Genomic DNA, 17557 nt, shown 5'->3' with positions numbered 1-17557 from the left:
AATCCTGAAATGAAAGAAGATATCTCACAACAGGTCTGTTAAAAAACTCATTATTGTTTGACCAGTTTATGCTAGGATGCAGAGGCATCTATCTCCGGGTAATGTTTGATTAGTGAATTCCTATTAAAATAGTTTCAGTTTTCTTTCATCAGGCAAGATTGAAGTAGCAGAAAAATACATCATACTGTTGCAGTTGAAAACCCAGGGAGCATCTTCACAAAGAGATTCAGTGAAAAATGTTTATAGTTAGATTAAAACGATTGTTGGTGATAGTTTAGCAAGTAGAATGTGTGGACAAGCCATCATTAAGTTCATTGCTTTTCCTTTTATTATGTTAGTCTGCTGAGAAGCATGAAAGATGAAGCCACAGGTTGACACAGTGAGCTCCTGAACACTACACCTTGTTAGTCCCATTTAACAATCAGACGTCTTAATTGATCTCGGACTGTTTTGACTTCATATAGTTTAAGTGATGACTATTCTTGTGATATGCAACCATTTGCTTGGTTATATGCTCTCCAGTTTGTTTTGGCACAGTCTGTAACTTAAATTTTCTCATACTCTATGTTCGTCTTAGAAATATGCTTCCCTCCTCTGTTTGACAATCAAAGTTGTAATGTTTTAGACATTTTTATTTATTGTCAGAGATCTTATCATAAAAATGCCTCTCCACTCTCTGAATTTGGGTAGAAATTGTGATGACCACAATGTTCTCATTACTCAGATGATGCCAGCCTATGGCATTATTAACATAATACACGGTGCTTAATGTAATGTTGTATCTGACTTTACACAGAAACCTTCTTTGTAAGCAACTGATTGCTCAAACAGTGAGGCAAGTGGCATTTCTTTTCTTTTTTCCCAAGAACAGAGAAGTCCAAGAAAACCAATGTGCTATTTCCACAGTCATGAAGAAACTCAAAAAGAAACCTTAAAAAGTAATGGTAGCTGCAGATTGATACCAGAACTGGCTGTTGCAGTCTGTCATGATGGAGAGACTAAATGTAAAGTGATCTTTCATTCTGTTTGAAGATGGTTACATGTATTGGGGTAAATGAATTTGCAGAACATCCAATCTTAAGAATCCCAAAAATCGTCAATATTTGCATCAAGAGCTTTTGCATGCTGTGGAGACAGGAGTATGGTACAATTACTGCGACACTAAAGTGTACAATTACTGCAACACTGATTATTGGACCAGTCCTTGTGCACCAAACGATAATTTCTGATAGGTATTGTGTGAACGGTGTTAATCAACTCAGAGAATCGACAACTAATGAAAAGATCCACGATTATTTCATGCAGAATGACACACTGCTAGTGTATGTGTGGCAGTATTACAAGGTATTTTTGATGATATTAACTTTCCTGCGTGAACAGATGCTGCTGACAATACGTTTCAGCTTGAAAGACTTGGTCCCTGTGTGCATGAAGACTGTTTACTTTTCATCTCTTGCACCAAAATAGCTATTTCCAATGTTTGGTTCAGTTTGTAAGCATGTTGGGCAGGCTCTCTGGGAAAATGATGGTCCTCAGAATACATACGTCGGGCCTCTTGCTGGGAGTAAATGGTATAGTCCAAACCATCTCCGTGGAAGTGATTATATCAGAATAGTTAAGACAGACTAACTCTGAATGTTATTACAGGGTAAGTTTTTAAGTGTAACATAACAATCTAATCATAAGAATAATGATGTGTGTCCAGGTCATTCTGTATTACTTCGTGCCACACAATATGAAGTACTTAGTAATATGTTACCCAATACTGTGTAATGTTACATTTAAACAACGGAATTGAATACACATTGGATTACCATTTCATAAGGTATCCATCCCTGATCTTTTAAGGAAAAGGTTTAGCTTAGAGACCATGTTTATTGCTTGCAAGTAATTCTACATATATTCTGCAAGTGCGGATTCTGGAACACTTTTTTTTTCTACTAGATTATTTTCTTTCAATATTGTCTAAGTTACTAAACAATCTTTCAGGTACTAATGGGGAACGCATTATTGTTAAAGAAACACAGACACTGCGAAAGTGTATTTAATTTTTGTTTAAAAAATATCCCTCAAGGATCAAACTATTCAAACAGACTTTGTTGTGTATAAAGTATTGGGGGGGGGGGGGGGGGGGTATAAAGAGAGTGGTATACAAGTAATGGGAAGAATAAGCAACCACTCACCTTATAGTTGAGACATGGAGTGTCTGACAAGCATATAAACAAGACTAAAAATGTGACTTCTGAAATTTTCCCAGCGTGTTTCTTCTTCTAATAATTTCCGGGTATGCAGCCGGCTGCATACCCGGAAATTATTAGAAGAAGACTGAAAATGATGCTCATCTTGCAGACAATGTCCATCCTTGCAGTTAACACTGATGGGGGAGAGAGAGTTAAGTTATTCTGACCAACTACATTATCCTTGTACAAGTACCTGATTGCGGCCTGCAGTTCCAGGAAACTGTAGCTGCATGTTCATATGTATGTTTTGTTAGTTCTGAATTGTCAGAAAGTTCAGAAGTGTTTTTGGTCTTGTTTGTGTCTTGTCAGCAACGCAGCACGTGGTTACCTTTACTCCTCAATTTTTTGTTTTCCACCCAGGACTTTTAGTTCCTTATTAAACTGAGTGATATCTAGTTCATGAAAAGCCTCTCAGTGAAGTCTGGTATGGGAAGATAGGAACTGCATCAAAATACTAATTTTAGACTTGCATAAGTCTTTACTCATTTTTTTCTCGTAAAACTTTTAAGTTTTACTCATATAATTTAGCTTTTATAATTTCTGACTGCACACATCAGAAAGTATTGAGAAATACTGCAACCTGTTTTACACAATTTTGAATCTTTGCTTTGTTTTTACTCATTTCTTAAGAATTCTTTGATGTCTGAAAGCTACTGTTCAGAAGGCTGCACAAAATCAACCAAGTTTGTGGCACACATTGATGTAAGGCCCTGTTGTTATACACTTTACTTCTATAGTTTCTTTCCCAGTGCAATTTCAATAAATGCACACACTGCTTCTGACTGCCTTTATTTTGTGTCCATTCAAAAAATAGAAGCAACATTTCTGATAGTGCTGTTTCCACTTCCCACTGTCAAACTGTCAGTAACTGTGAAATAAAATGGTTTGTTCGGTACAGGATTAGGCTGGGGCTTCATCAGCAGTGGATTCGTCTGTAGTGATTCGCTTTCCTTCAAACTTATTTATTTGCTTCTTCTGGGGAAATAAAGTATAACCCTGCTTTTACATTCCAGGAATTAACATTTTCCCGCCGTTTATATTTTTTATTGTTTCCGCCTAATTTCCTATGTTCACAATGTTTATTTGCACCCCATTTTGCATCAACATATTTATAATTTTCCGTCTATTTACGCACTACGAAAAAAATGTTCGTGGAGAAAAAGAATGACGCTGGCATGATGTTGGGCGTCCAGCAGTGTGTACAAATATTAAGTGGTTTAGTTTCTGGTCACCGAGGCACTCTACCAATAGGATTTGAACCCGTAAACGTGTAAAAGTTGGAACAATTCGTGCTGTATCTCCCACCTTTGCCAAGCTCTACTTGGCGTGGTGGCTGAGGGAGTAAGTAGATTCGTTCGAATAAAGACATTATGACCAATCACAACCATTTCCAAGCTGTCCCTGCTTCCCAAACGCAGTTACGTGATGCCATCATCGTCACAACTTCGTCGAACCATATGTAGCATGTTTCGGCGTTTGGCCACTTGTGGCGCTAGGGCCTAGGTGACAACATCATTCACTTCGCATTTCTCAGATGTTTTTAGTTTAACCACAGCGTCGGTTACGTATTGTTTTCATACTGAGCAAAACGTATTTCGAGAATTTATTCTCGTTGTCAAGTGTGGTATTTACGTATGTATTTTTGTGATGTTACACAAACATAAACAAACAATGCGAGTGACACTTCGCATATGCGTGGTTTTCCACATAAGCGAGGAGGCACAGTACCTAATATCATCAAAAAGACGACTACATTGCAAGAGACACAGAATGACACATATTCAAACACAACACAAAATACCTATGTACATATTCTCACTTGACAACGAGAAAAGAAATCTCGAAACGCGTTGTGCTATGAAAACTACGTGACTAATGCAGTATATCATTGTTTAAATAATGACTTGCGGCTGCAGGATTTTAAAAATTTCGATTAAAACTTATGACATTGAGTTAAACATTCCTGCTTCCCAGATAGTTCTAGTTACATAAACAAGTCCGTGATAGGTCTTCGGATGACTGTTAAGCACGTATATCATACATAAAGTGCGAAAATACAAGGGGTATACTATACGTAATTGTTTCCCACGATTTGCATTTACCCACATTTTACACCCTGAAAAGCGTAAAAGCATGGTTTCAGTGTATTGCTCATTCAGCTGATCCATGTGCAGTTCATGAAGCCCTCATTTTTCTATCTTATTTTGTAAGGGAGATTGTACCGGCTGATAAACTGCTAAATACAGCCCCCACCCTGCCTGAAAGTTAGTAATCCTTACTAACAGCGATGAGCTAGACAGCACCAATGATTTTCCAAAGAATTGGCACAGATAACAACTGCTTTCTTCCCTAAATCCAAATAAGCTAGTCTTGAGACACAATTAATTGTATATGGAATATTGACTGCAGAAGTGTGGGTCTGAGGCAAGGGAGGCAGCTCGTATTCATGAGTACACTGAATGTATTTGAAAATACTGAAGGTCTAATGTATAAAATTTTCATCAGTGGACCAACAGCAATTCCAGCTAAAATCGTAATAAATGGGCTCTCACTTAACCTTTGGTGGTATTGTAAAAGATAGTAACCTGTTGCAAGCAATATCGCAACTGAGAGGGATGGAGTTGTGTGAGAGTTCTCAGGCAGATGTATAAAATAAAGGATGGGCTTGTTTTTTAAATCAGTATTTATAAAACTTTCTCCAGTTTGAGAAACTATTATTTTCTAGTCTTTGTGCCATTGGTTTGTTTGTATCTTTCATGATAAAGCTAGCCTATTTTCCTGTGTTAAAAGTATGGTTTGGATTGTTGTTCTTCTGAGTGATTATAAATGTTCACACTACAATATATCTGCTAATTGACTTGTATAATTATTTTATTGTGCTTTCGGTTGTGGTTCATGACTGGTAGTTAACAATCTAGATACAAGATATGGGCCTCACTTGCAAAATGTTGTACAATTTCATAGTTTTGAGCGAGTTGATCCAGGAAGCAGGGGAGAGAATGTTCTTCCTTACACATATTGCAATGCTAAATTGGTGGAGTATAAATGCATCAAATTCGGAAGGTTTTCAAGATCATTGTTGACAAAATTCATTTTTATTGTTGCTTAAAAGTTGTAAATACAATTTCCATCACTAGATACCTCCCATAATACGTTTACAGAAAAATTATGTAAAAACCTGGTAACTTTGCTTAGCACTCGTGTAACAAGTTGAACAGTGTAAGCCACTGGACTCAAATATTTTGTGGTTCAGTACCCATCAGGCCATTTTGATTTAGTAAACTGTATAAGGAAAATGTCGGGATGGTTCCTTTCAAAGCCATGGCCAATTTCCTTCCTCAATCAGAGCTTGGCTTAATCTCTAATGACCTCTTCATTGATGGGAGTGTAAACTCGTATCTTCCTTTTTACCTCATACAACCTGTAATCATCCATTACATATGTGTGTCAGTATTACTATCCTAACTGCTTGTTATGAAGATCAAAGTACAATTGTAATGCCAACACTTTGTCAGGAAAATGGAGATGTATAGCACAGTCTTCCTTGTGTGGAATTCTTAAGAGAGATTAAAATGGATTAGTACTTCTGTGTAACAAGTCATTTGTCAGTGGAACATTTCCTGAAAGGTTGAAACATGCTGAAGCTAAGCTTTTGTTTAAGAAAGGATGTAAAGGAATATTGTCAAATTTCTGTTCAGTTTCATTTTTGCCAGCATCCTCGAAAATTTTAGAAAAGGTAATGTACAATCGACTTCTTAACCATCTGACAACAGATTTTACGTTTTCGAAGTAACATTTTGGATTTCTGAAGGGTTCTGTTATTGAAATGGCTATCTACAAATACTGTGTGAAAGTCCTTCATTCCCAGTATAGTGGTATATTTCGTTATCTGTAGAAGGCATTTGACTGTGTAAATCACAATATACCTTTTAAGTAATTATGGAGTATTACAGTGTAATAGGAAATCTAACATAATAGTTCACATCTGACAGGAAGCAAAGCGTGTTATTAGGAAAGAGGCATGTATTGTGCTATCAGATATCATCTAAGGGGGAACTAATTACTCATCGTGTCTCAAAAACTTCCATCATAGGACACTTACTTTTTCTTGTGTATATTAATGAAGTTACATCTGTAACCTTTTGGGATGTAAGGTCTAATTTGTTGGCAGATGATAGAAACATTGCAGTAAAGAGCAAATCAGTTATAGTCTCAAAAAAGATCAGTTAATGAAATTTTCGTGGACAGTGGTAAATGGTTCCTAGCCAACTCTTTGTCGCTAAAGTTTGAAAAGACACACTACATGCAGCTTAGAACTTGGTAAGAGCTTTCCCACCAGCATATTCCTAAAATATGATGACACACAGAGAGAAGAAGTTGATAGTGTTAAATTCTTAGGATTACTGTTTGATAATAAATTCAGCAGAGAGGAGCATACCACGGAATTGCCGAAGCATCTAGACAAATCTCTATTTTCTAACATTATGCATACTTGGGCACGCTAATCAGCTGCCCAGGATTGGTAAGAGATGAATTTGTTGGACGGCTGAGTGCTAGTGGACCAAAGTGTCAGGATATGCCGCTGCAGTTCAGTCTTCCGGCTTGGTGATGAACGAGTCCAAGTAGAAAGACTAGTAGTGTCGCCAGAAATATGGAAGATTTCCCAACAGGGAATTTTGATGGTTGTCACTTGCATGGTTTTTGTGCTGGAGACAATGCTCGAGGACATGACAGACTTTGAGTCAAGAAAGACAGCTACGTTACAGCTCTTTGAGATTAGACAATAACTCACATCAAACATCAACACAAATCAGAATACATTTACAATCACATAAAAATGAGGCACATCCAATGACACAACAATATTTCAGTATCTTCAAAACTGCAGAAGTTAATATTTCACTGTGAATAAACATTTACACAATGAGTATCTGAATTTAATAACTTTTAATCACTTCGTGTAATTTCAAAAAACAATATCTCAGATGATAGCATTGCACTGTAGCTGCCATCCCTGAAAGCTATGTATCTATATCTATTTTATTTATTGATTTACAAAGTCTGTTGTATCTTTTTCATTGTGCAAATGTTTGTCAGAACATCATGTTCACCACATTTACACAGTTAATGAATGTAAAGTCATACTTGTGTAGTTAGTTAATGAACAGTTTACTATTTTGCCAATAACTTTATTTAAATGCTGAGTGCAAGGGCTATTAAAAAAAACTTTACCAGTTTATAAGTGGTCCATTGCATGTGTTAGCAGACACCATGAAGACACATTTCTGCCCAGAAGGCATAAATATTTCAGGACTGTCAGTTGTCATATATTGTGTGCACACTTGCACAAGTTGGATTTTTATTTTTGAACCATCTATTACTTATATTTATTGTAAATGATCATAGTGTAACCGAATATTTGACATTTCTGTTCTAATATATTAGCTTGGTTTGGGAAGTAGACAGCTTCAATCAAATCATGTCTGTAGAGCGTAAGGAAAATGTATTTTTGGCGGGGAAGCAGCTAGCTGTGGAACACTATGGGAGTCAAGTGGAGACTGGGACTTCTCGACTAAAGAGCTCAAGGGAGCAATTCGGGGCACTTTATGATGAGTGCATTAAGGAGGCAGACCTGCCTGTAGTGACGGATATTTTCTCATGGAGGTGTTTAATTTTGGACAGTGAGTTTCCACTGCCATACTTATAACTTCCAAAGGTACTTAATATTTCGAGAGGTCTGAATGTGCTACAGAATAGGAGCCACTTGATTTATGGGACGGAGAATTGTGTGCATTAATTTGTGAATCATCATGTTGAACTCTGAACCATTTTGAGGTGGTGAATATGTAATGTATTGTCATCATGAAATGGAAGTATTTTTGCGAGTCTTTGGTGACTATTTAATTTGGGGATTTTGTTACCATTCTTGTAACACTCTCAATGTAAGTATACAGCATTTTATAAGGGTATTTTCTGCCTATATTTTAACTGAATAGTGTAGGACCACTTTCCATTTATTTGAGATATCATTTCTTGAATAAGCACTATTCAGTATAATTCTCTGTTGTTTACATCAATTACAGATGTTAGAATATAACCCTTGTTATTAAACCAGAGGTTGAAAATATTGCTACAGTTGTAAAGCTCTTTTATTTAACACACAACTGGATTTGGGCTCTTATACGCCCTTCTTCAGGTGTTATAACTTGGTGCTGTGACCTTGAGCACCGCGTTGGATGAGTACAAGATGCGGTGTGCTACCAGCAAGAGCAGAATAATTTAATTATTCATTTAAGTTTCATTTTGTTTTTTGTGCATTTCATTAATTCATAGTTCTAGACAATGCATACACTGTTTGGCAGCAGGATCACAGCTAGAGGTTGTCATTCACTGCAAGTTAGCTGTGTGGTATGAAAGCAGATATACACGGCTCAACCCCATAACTACAATGAGCTATTTTTTTTAAACAGAGCTGTGCATAGCCCAAATACCTAAAGTACGAGTATCATAATCACAGGTAAAGAGATAACTGGTTTGCTCATGTGGGATGCCATTTGGAAGAGCAACTATTCAGCAGCAGCAGCAGCAACTGTTCAGTACTAGAAATGAGAATAATCTTCACAAAGATTGGTGCAGAAAGGTGTCAGTTATTAAGAAAGACACATTTTCCATAACTTGCCACTAGCAATGAAAAGTTTAATTAATAATATAGTTCATTTTAAAAGGAGCCTGGAGGATTTATATTTAGCAAACTCCTTGTACTCCACTGATGAATTTCTCAGTAGAACCAACAGATCTCTGCATGTTACTAGTAAGACCAAATAATGCATTAGAACACTCAGACTTTTGTTTAAGTTCAGTGCAGCAATGTGATCATTGTAAATAACTTTGTAAAGTGGTTTTTATATTTGATGTTGCATGTCTACAATAGCCTAAGAATTACCATATACACCTCAGTGGACTGAACATTTACACATTTTTAACAAGATATAAATAACTTACGAATGCAAATATTTTTAAGACTTTTCTTATTCCACATCCATGAGGATCATTTCACTTGGGATCTGTGGAAGGTGCATTAGCGTATGTTTTTCTTTGTAAATATTTATTGTGTATTCTTGTTTTTCGGATATGTTCTATGTCCTCAAGGATCTCCTCAGTAGGGAAATATGGGAGTGAAAAGTACAGGGCGTACATAAAGTCCGGGAACACTTTCAATTATTTATTGCACAAGAACCAAACATTGTACAGATGTCATACATATGTCATTCATTTTGAAGAGAGACCCTGTCCTATTTTTTTTTCCCCCGTGTATACTTCCTCAGCGTAGTTTGGTAAATTGCCGATAGTCAGCGCCGCATCGATGGATTGGTCGTGCTACAGAACGGGACAGCTGTTTCATGGAATGGCCTCCCTGATCACCAGATCTCACTCCCTGTGACTTTTTCTGTAGGAACACATTAAAGATCTGGTGTATGTACTGCCTATACCACATGATGTAGCAGAGCTCCAGGAGAGAATACGGGAAGCGACTGCCACAGTTGATGATGCCTTGCTGGACAGGTATGGCAAGAATTCAATTACTGTATTGACGTCTGCCAAATCACTTGTGATTTGCATATTGAATGTTTGTAAAAAATACTTTCAGCATTTCTCTTCAAAATGCAATATGTATGACATCTGTACAATGTTTAGTTCTTGTGCAATAAATAAATGAAAGTGTTCCCAGACCTTATGTACACCCTGTTCATCTAATATTGCTATTCATCTAACTTATTAAAAAGACAATGTTCTCTCTCTCTCTCTCTCTCTCTCTCTCTCTCTCTCTCTCTCTCTCTCTCTCTCTCTCGAGTAAAATTTCTGTTGTCAGAACTCTTTGCAGGAAAGATGGTAAGATATGTATTGATAATTACTAACCAGTCTCACTACTTACTTCACTATCAAAGGTACTGGACAAAATTGTCTCTTGAAGAATTATAAATTACCTCTCTCAAAGTAAGATACTGCATGTCAGTTTGGATTTCAAGGGGTACATCCATTGATATGCTGTTTTTCAATTGACAAATCATGTTACATGAAATTTAAATGACAAATTATTGCCAACTGAGATTTTCTGTGACTTATCAAAAGCATCTGCTGGTGCAGTTCACATTATTCTCCTAGAGAAGCTCAAATAGTGTGACCAATGGAAAGGATTTTTAACTATGACAATGAGCAATAAAGCTGTATGAGATTCATGTGAAAGTTTGTCTTCTAGAGTTAGGCATGGCTGATTAAAAGTTTTAAACCGAGGTTGGAGCAGACCTCCACCATGTCCCTACAGAGGCTCGGGACTATTTTAGACTTCATGGAATATGTATTTGTAACATTTTAGACAGACACTATAATTTTAAAGATATGTACAATGTTGGATAAACAAGGGGATTCCCTTGTGTGCTGGCATAAGCTGTTGCCAGCACACTGGTCGGCAAACATGTAGCAAGAAGATCGATCGTAGACGCTGGATCGAGCATCCCTATCAGGAGAGTGGCCAAAGACAAACTTGTAAGCAACACGCCGCCAATGCCCTCTCGCAAGTATTTAGATCGCTGACACAGATCGGAGGGCTCAGTCCCTATTCTAGTTTGGCATCTGTCATTCATCGTATAGCAGGACTTGCAGTTCACTGACAGTTAGGCTAATGGGGACTATTAGCGAAGAGCTTGTACCACAACATACAGACTCTTTAAAGTTAAGTAGCTTCCTGTTTATGTAAATAAAGAACCCTGTTAATACATGTGTGCAGTTGTGTTGTAGAAAGAGGATACTGGCCATCATATAACATCCTCTTCCTTGATTCCTATGGACTAGACTCTACACCTTGGCTGTTCAGTAGTGTTCCTGACTGTGTCTTGAGGACTTGCTTTCCCTATGAATACTTTATTTTCTGCAGTGATCCATGCGATCCTGAAGGCACTGTAGTGGATTAGACATCTTCAAGGCAAACAGTTCCTCATGTGCTCCAATTCTGTTAGTGCTCTACAGTCACTGCAGCACATGTACTCAGCAGAGAAGCTTGGTCAGCTAATACAAAACCAATTGTATGTCCTACAGCGGTTGGGAGAACGGGTGTCATTCTACTGGGTACCAGACCATGTAGGAATTGGGAGTAATGAGCAAGCAGACGAAGCCCTCGAGGAGTCCTGCAGGGAACATGATGACAGACAATGTGCCATTCGCCTGCAGGCTGTCAGTTTGTTAATGAGCTGGAGATCCATGCAGTTGTGGGAGGAGAACTGGCTGGCAATGACGGGCAATTTGCTGTGCTTGTTGAAGATAACAATCCAGTCACTGTATTCCTTTTGCCAGTCACTGCAGTGGGATGAAGTGGTCCTGACCTACCTCCGAACTGAGCACTTTCCCCTAGTGCATGGCTTTTTACTCCAGTTTGAGGAACCTGCAGTCTGTGATGCCTGTGACATGCAAATTTTTATACACCACATTTTGACCAATTGCATTTGGTGTAATGATAAGCAGGCAGAAGAAAATTTACATGAGGATCTGTTCTCTATTTTAGTTGATGGTGTGAAATGTGTGGCTGAGGTTTTAGTGTGTAGCAGAGTGGCTGACTTATCCTTTTCTTTTATTTCAGTGATCACCAGTTTCAGCCATCTGGTCCATTCTTTTACTTCTTTCCACTGTGCTTTCCCTTTTTACCACAAGTTTGTGTGTGTGTTTAGGGCATGCTTTCTTTGTATTTACTGTTCACATTTTAAAACTTTCGTGTTCTTTATCCAGACTCGTCTCATAAGAATTTAGTGTGGGTGCTAAAGACATTGCTGTTTTGTGTCTAAATCACCACATCATCATCACCAAATATGGGATGTGGCAGAATGAATAGGAGGATATAAAAAGGGCAGAGGTTTGAAACAAAGTGGCAAGTTTATTGAAACACATGTCGAAAACAAAGAAAAATATATGCCAGTGCGTAACATATATGCCCTTTACGAGGTTTTGAACACAGCACCATATAGATGGTTGCCATTCCGTTCCGTGCATTCTTCCAGATGGCAAATGAAAGCTTCCATCCCCCTGTTCCAGCCTGCTGAATGGGATCTCCTCTGCAGCAGCACACATCCTTTTCTGGAGTTCAGCAGCAATATGAGGGCATCTAGTGTTCACTTGACTCTTCAGGTTCCCTACAAGAAGAAGTCAGGGGCAGTCAAATCGGGCAACTGTGCTGTCCAATGAATGAATGTCTCCAGATCTGGAAGTGAAATGGCTAGGACATTTATAGACTGGAGGATCATTTGAGCTGTTGCCCCATCGTGTGGGAACAATATGTCATTGTTCAACCTTATTAGTGATCACTAGTAACCTTTACAGCACAACCGTGAAGGTGCTAAAACAAATGTTGACCCATTATACCAGACAAAGTCATGCCACACCACACATCAACAGTGCAGAGATTTCTCAACCAGCCAATGAGGACTACCTTGGTCATTTAGTACCCGGTACTTTTAATTCTGTTTATTTACACCACTGCCTGCATGAAAATCGGGCACTTTACACATCAGTATCTTGTCTTGCATCTGCAGGTCTGGCGCTGAAAGTTCCAGGAAGCAAAAGTGAAGGTTTGTTGGGCAACTTTGTCTTTTTTGTTTAGTTTCTGTAAGACCTACAATTTGTATGGATGGAAGTTCAGGTTATCACAGACGATGCAGTGCAAGGAACAATCATTGTTGGCCAGAGCATATCTAGCAGCAGAACAGTGAATACTCTGGAAGAGAGCATAATGCGCCGCCTCCACTGGCTCCGTGGTCCTTTGTGTCACCCTGGGCTTTTCTTCTTTGCACAAGATGCAATAGTCTTGAATTGTTACTCCCTACGAGACAACTGTCAGGTGGTCCAGAACTTTATAATGTTGTTTAAACTCAAAATGGCAGTATGAAACAGTCGCAGAACTGTAATGGACACTCATTATTTCTTTAATAGGCCTGTGCCTTAATGACAAATGCTTCACACTATGAACTCCATAAGGCATTATTACAAATGGCCGTCCTTTCTCAGTGCAGTGCAGACCTGTCGATATGGAATATTTTTAATGTTTTGGAAGGCAAATGATGACTCGTAAGCAGCCACAAAAGAGTTCCAGTTGTGGCTCTGTTAAAAACCTGCATCATACTAACATTTAAATCATTTTCTTGAAAGAAAATTACTTTTTTTTCCTTTCACTGAAAGCTGGGGGTCTTCCGTCTGGCTTTATGAAGTGTTTGCACTTTTTTTTAGTTAATTTGCATCAAATGAGGAAAACTTACAAGTATTATAATGATGCATGCAAAGTTAATTAGATCATCTACATTTACTTAGTCCACCTATTCTCATATAGCTGAAAAAAAAGAGAGAGAGGGAGCTAAAGAGTCACAGTTCTTACATATTTTCAATAGTGATAAGATTAAAGTGATGAAATGGAAATGGAAACACTGCAGAGACAGTTACAGAGAAAAAATTGGCAAAACCAGATCGGGTGATTCAGGGAAAAGACCATCTAAACGTATTTCCTCTTGCCCTTGGTTTCATTACAATTTCTGGAAAGCTGTCTTAATTCCATGAGTTAGACACAGATTCTTATCAGAGGAAACAGAACCACTTAACGAAATGGTATTATCTTAAGAATTTTCGTGTGTCAGTCTGTCAAAAGACAAAAGAAAATCGTTCCAAGAGGTCGTCATTGGCTCCAGTCAATGAACCATCACCAATCCAACTACCGCATCATTAAGAAAAAAGGAAGATTAATGGGAAGAGAAAAATTACCTTTGATGCAGGCACAGTAAGATATTAGTGTAGATGACTACACTCGTTAAGGCCTAATCTGTCTCGAATGTTCTGCATTATATGCTGATATATAATATCGTTCATTCTATAATATGAGCAAAATTTTTCAGGGAAGTTTTTGCTTATTTATGCAAAGCAAAAAAAAAAAAAAAAAAAAAAAAAAAAAAAAAAAAAAAAAAAAAAAAAAAACTCTCCTAAATGGTTTTCGAAATACTTGGGATGAATGCATAACCTCATAATTTCTGTAGAATTGCACAGATTGGGTAGCAGTGAGAAACTGATGACTACACCTATGTTATCTACAACCTTGTGTGTTAGACTTATATTTGGAGTCACGAGCGATGGCAGTCAAGTTTAGGCTTGTTCCAAGCACCTATGTTACGTATTCTCTGACAGTCAATGACCCTTCAGTAGTCTTCTGAGCATTCTGCTATGAATGGCGAAGCTAATGAGAGCATTAAACGTGGTCACAGGAAGGCAATTTCGCTTCCATCTGTTGCGAGTTGTCATCGCTGATTTGGTGGTAAGTGATAAATTCTGCATAAGTAAGCGCGAGATATAATTTGCGGGATACATGCTTTCTCCAAGCGGAAATTACGCGCATGCGCGTATTGCAATACTGCTATCCCCGTCCATGCCTCGACATGCGCGTACAACCATCGTTCGTGGATTGGACCATAGCTGTCAAAGAGTGGCAATTTCTTGTAGGTGCAGTTCAGTCCACCACGGGGAAGGGAGGGGTGAGACGCGCACACTTGCATCATTCGACAGTAATTTACTTTACCTGCCTCGCATTATTTGAGGGTATGCTGAACATACACATTATTCTAATGTCCTCAGTATTAACAAGACATTAGATCGTTAACTTACTTATTTCCTTTCCCGGTATGGTTCCTTTGCAAGAGCACAGCCGATTCCTTCCCTAATCCGATAGGACTGACGACCTCACTGTTTGGTCCCCCCAAATGAACCAACCAACCAACTTCCTTACCCTTAAAATAGAAAAATCGAAGTCAAAACTCCTTAGCGGTGGAGATGAGATGCAGTTATTTACAAGTTGTACTACTCTCTCACAGAAATACAGAAATGAAAATTTCAAAATACATTATCCTGTGCAGTAATCAACTTAGACCTAGAAATAATTATAAATGTAATTTTGTATTTTTTAGCCTCTGCCGTTTTTCACCTCCAACTAGAAAGCAATCAAGTAATATGTCACATGCTTTTAATATAGTTCATCCACAACAAATTCTCAGATTAATTTATGCTTATCTCGACTTTTGAATACAAAATGTACATGCTACTAACTGTTGGATCTTGACATCAAGTAATTGCTTGCCTTTCATAATATCAATTATGGCCTACTGCACTACCATATCCAGGGTAACTAGTCATCACTGAGGGAAAAATTAGTATATATTTGGTGTTTTCTGGACATTAATAATTCGAATAGCGCAAGATAGTGTCACTAGCCCTGTATTGATCGCCAGTAATTGGTTTTTTTCCCTATTTTTACCCTATCTTGCAGTGGTTGACACATCGATAGGCTTGTGATCGCGGCATTGATGCCACTAAATAACTCGCATTTACCTGTGAATGGAGACAGGTATCAGTACCACTATCATATCAAAAACTTTTTTGTACTTTTAGCCATATTTCATTCTCAATAACACATGCGTTGACCTATCCGCTATCAAGGTTTTTCGCTACAAGATTTGTAAATCAAATTGATGTATTTGATAAATAGCATCCTTTTACAATGATTGTTACGGATTATTAGAAGATAAATGGTCACTATCATGTGTATAAAAATCAGATTTTTAACCACATACTTCAAATTCGACTGAGAAACATTAAAAAACTAAAAAAAAAAAATCACGCGAAACAAATTTATTTATTTATATCCCATAAATCCAATACTGCGAGGCATTCGCAAAGCATTTCCTTTTTTCACGGGGCAAGTAAAACTTTTAAGGAAAAATGAGTTAATAAAATGACGTGTCATACTCTTACAGATGTGAAAATGAGAGAGGAGGATTTTCGCTGACCTGACCCGTTGCGCGATATGAACCACAGTCTAATATAACAGTCGTGACACTACATCTCTTTGTTACCACCAGCGGCAGCAGCTCCCCAAGCGGCCAGCAAGTAACTTTTCAGAATACGATATCTGAAGAACGAGAATCAGTGCTGTCTAAGGGCACAAGTGCAGGTGAACACCACAACTTTCGACACCTAGCGGATTTATTGGTTATTTTTCTTTGAATGATGTTAACTGTAACATAGACTTTGCAATCTGAAAAGTACAGCAGTTACATCTCCCTTGCTACTGCTCCTCCGACTCTGTGAAACTTGGCAACAGGGTCAGGGTCACGATTACACGTTCAGTTGTGCACGTTTAAAGGAGCTTTTGCCGTACAAGCCAAACACAAACAGCTTTGATTAACTAAGTGCACGACTCACTTGCCACTCAAGTAGAAGTTTACGTCAGTGCCACTAGGTAGTAGCACACTACGCATACTTTTATAACCGTTCACTCGACATAAATCCTGCTAGATGATAAGCACACTCCTCAGATATGCTAATTCACTCGCTGCATACTGCAATAAAATGATATTGGTCGTTAGTATAGGTTAAAGTTGTACAGACAACCTACTTTGTTGGTTTCTGAATGAGTTATACTATATCAAGTTATGAATTCTATCGTCCATTTGAGGCGCTGACAAGGGGAACTCCCAATCGCACCCCCTCCGATTTTGTGGTAATAGGGCCAAGTGGACAGGCCGTCGAAACCTGAACACAGGTGTACTGAACTGTGGAAAAAAAAAAAAACGGTCCAAGGAAAGAAGTGCAATATAGAGCAAGCTGAAAGAGCGATGGCGTCATGGTTAAGTGATCACAGTGTTGGACCACCAAGCATGCAATTTATGATCAAATCATATTATACTGCGCAGCTGTTTCCAATACCGAGAATGATAGCGAGGAGAATAATGTCCAAAATCAGCAACTTTTTGTGGAGAGGTGAAGTGTTCAGAGTACCTGCTAAAGTAGCCACTTTAGATCCTAAAATGGTGGACTAGGATTAACTGATATAACGGATAAAGCCTCTGCGCTTTTTATCAAAAGGCAAGTTAATTTAATAAGAGACTCGTGAGAAAACGTAACCAGCTAACTTTTCGAGATCATTAAACCTCGAAGCCTGCTTCCCCCAATTGACGTGCAGAATATCATGTCGCTTACAGCATGTGAGAATTTTCTATGTTCAGTTTAGTTATGCAAGTGTCGAACTCAGGCAGTCACAACACTTAATAAATATCGAGAGCCATAATGCAGAAACGAAAGAAAAGCGAAGGAAGGAACAAAATAAAACGACAGTTTCCAAACATTGAGTGGACTGAGATTTGGAAAAACACTAGTTCTAAGGTGCTCACGTCTAATGTAAAAATGTCATGATACAAGACAGTTAACAACATAGTTAGCACTAATGAAAGACTGCATGCAGT

Source organism: Schistocerca americana, chromosome 1, assembly GCF_021461395.2.
Source record: "Schistocerca americana isolate TAMUIC-IGC-003095 chromosome 1, iqSchAmer2.1, whole genome shotgun sequence".
Classification (NCBI taxonomy): Eukaryota; Metazoa; Arthropoda; class Insecta; order Orthoptera; family Acrididae; genus Schistocerca; species Schistocerca americana.
The sequence above is the reverse complement of the archived record's forward strand: the minus strand, read 5'-3'. Positions refer to the sequence as shown.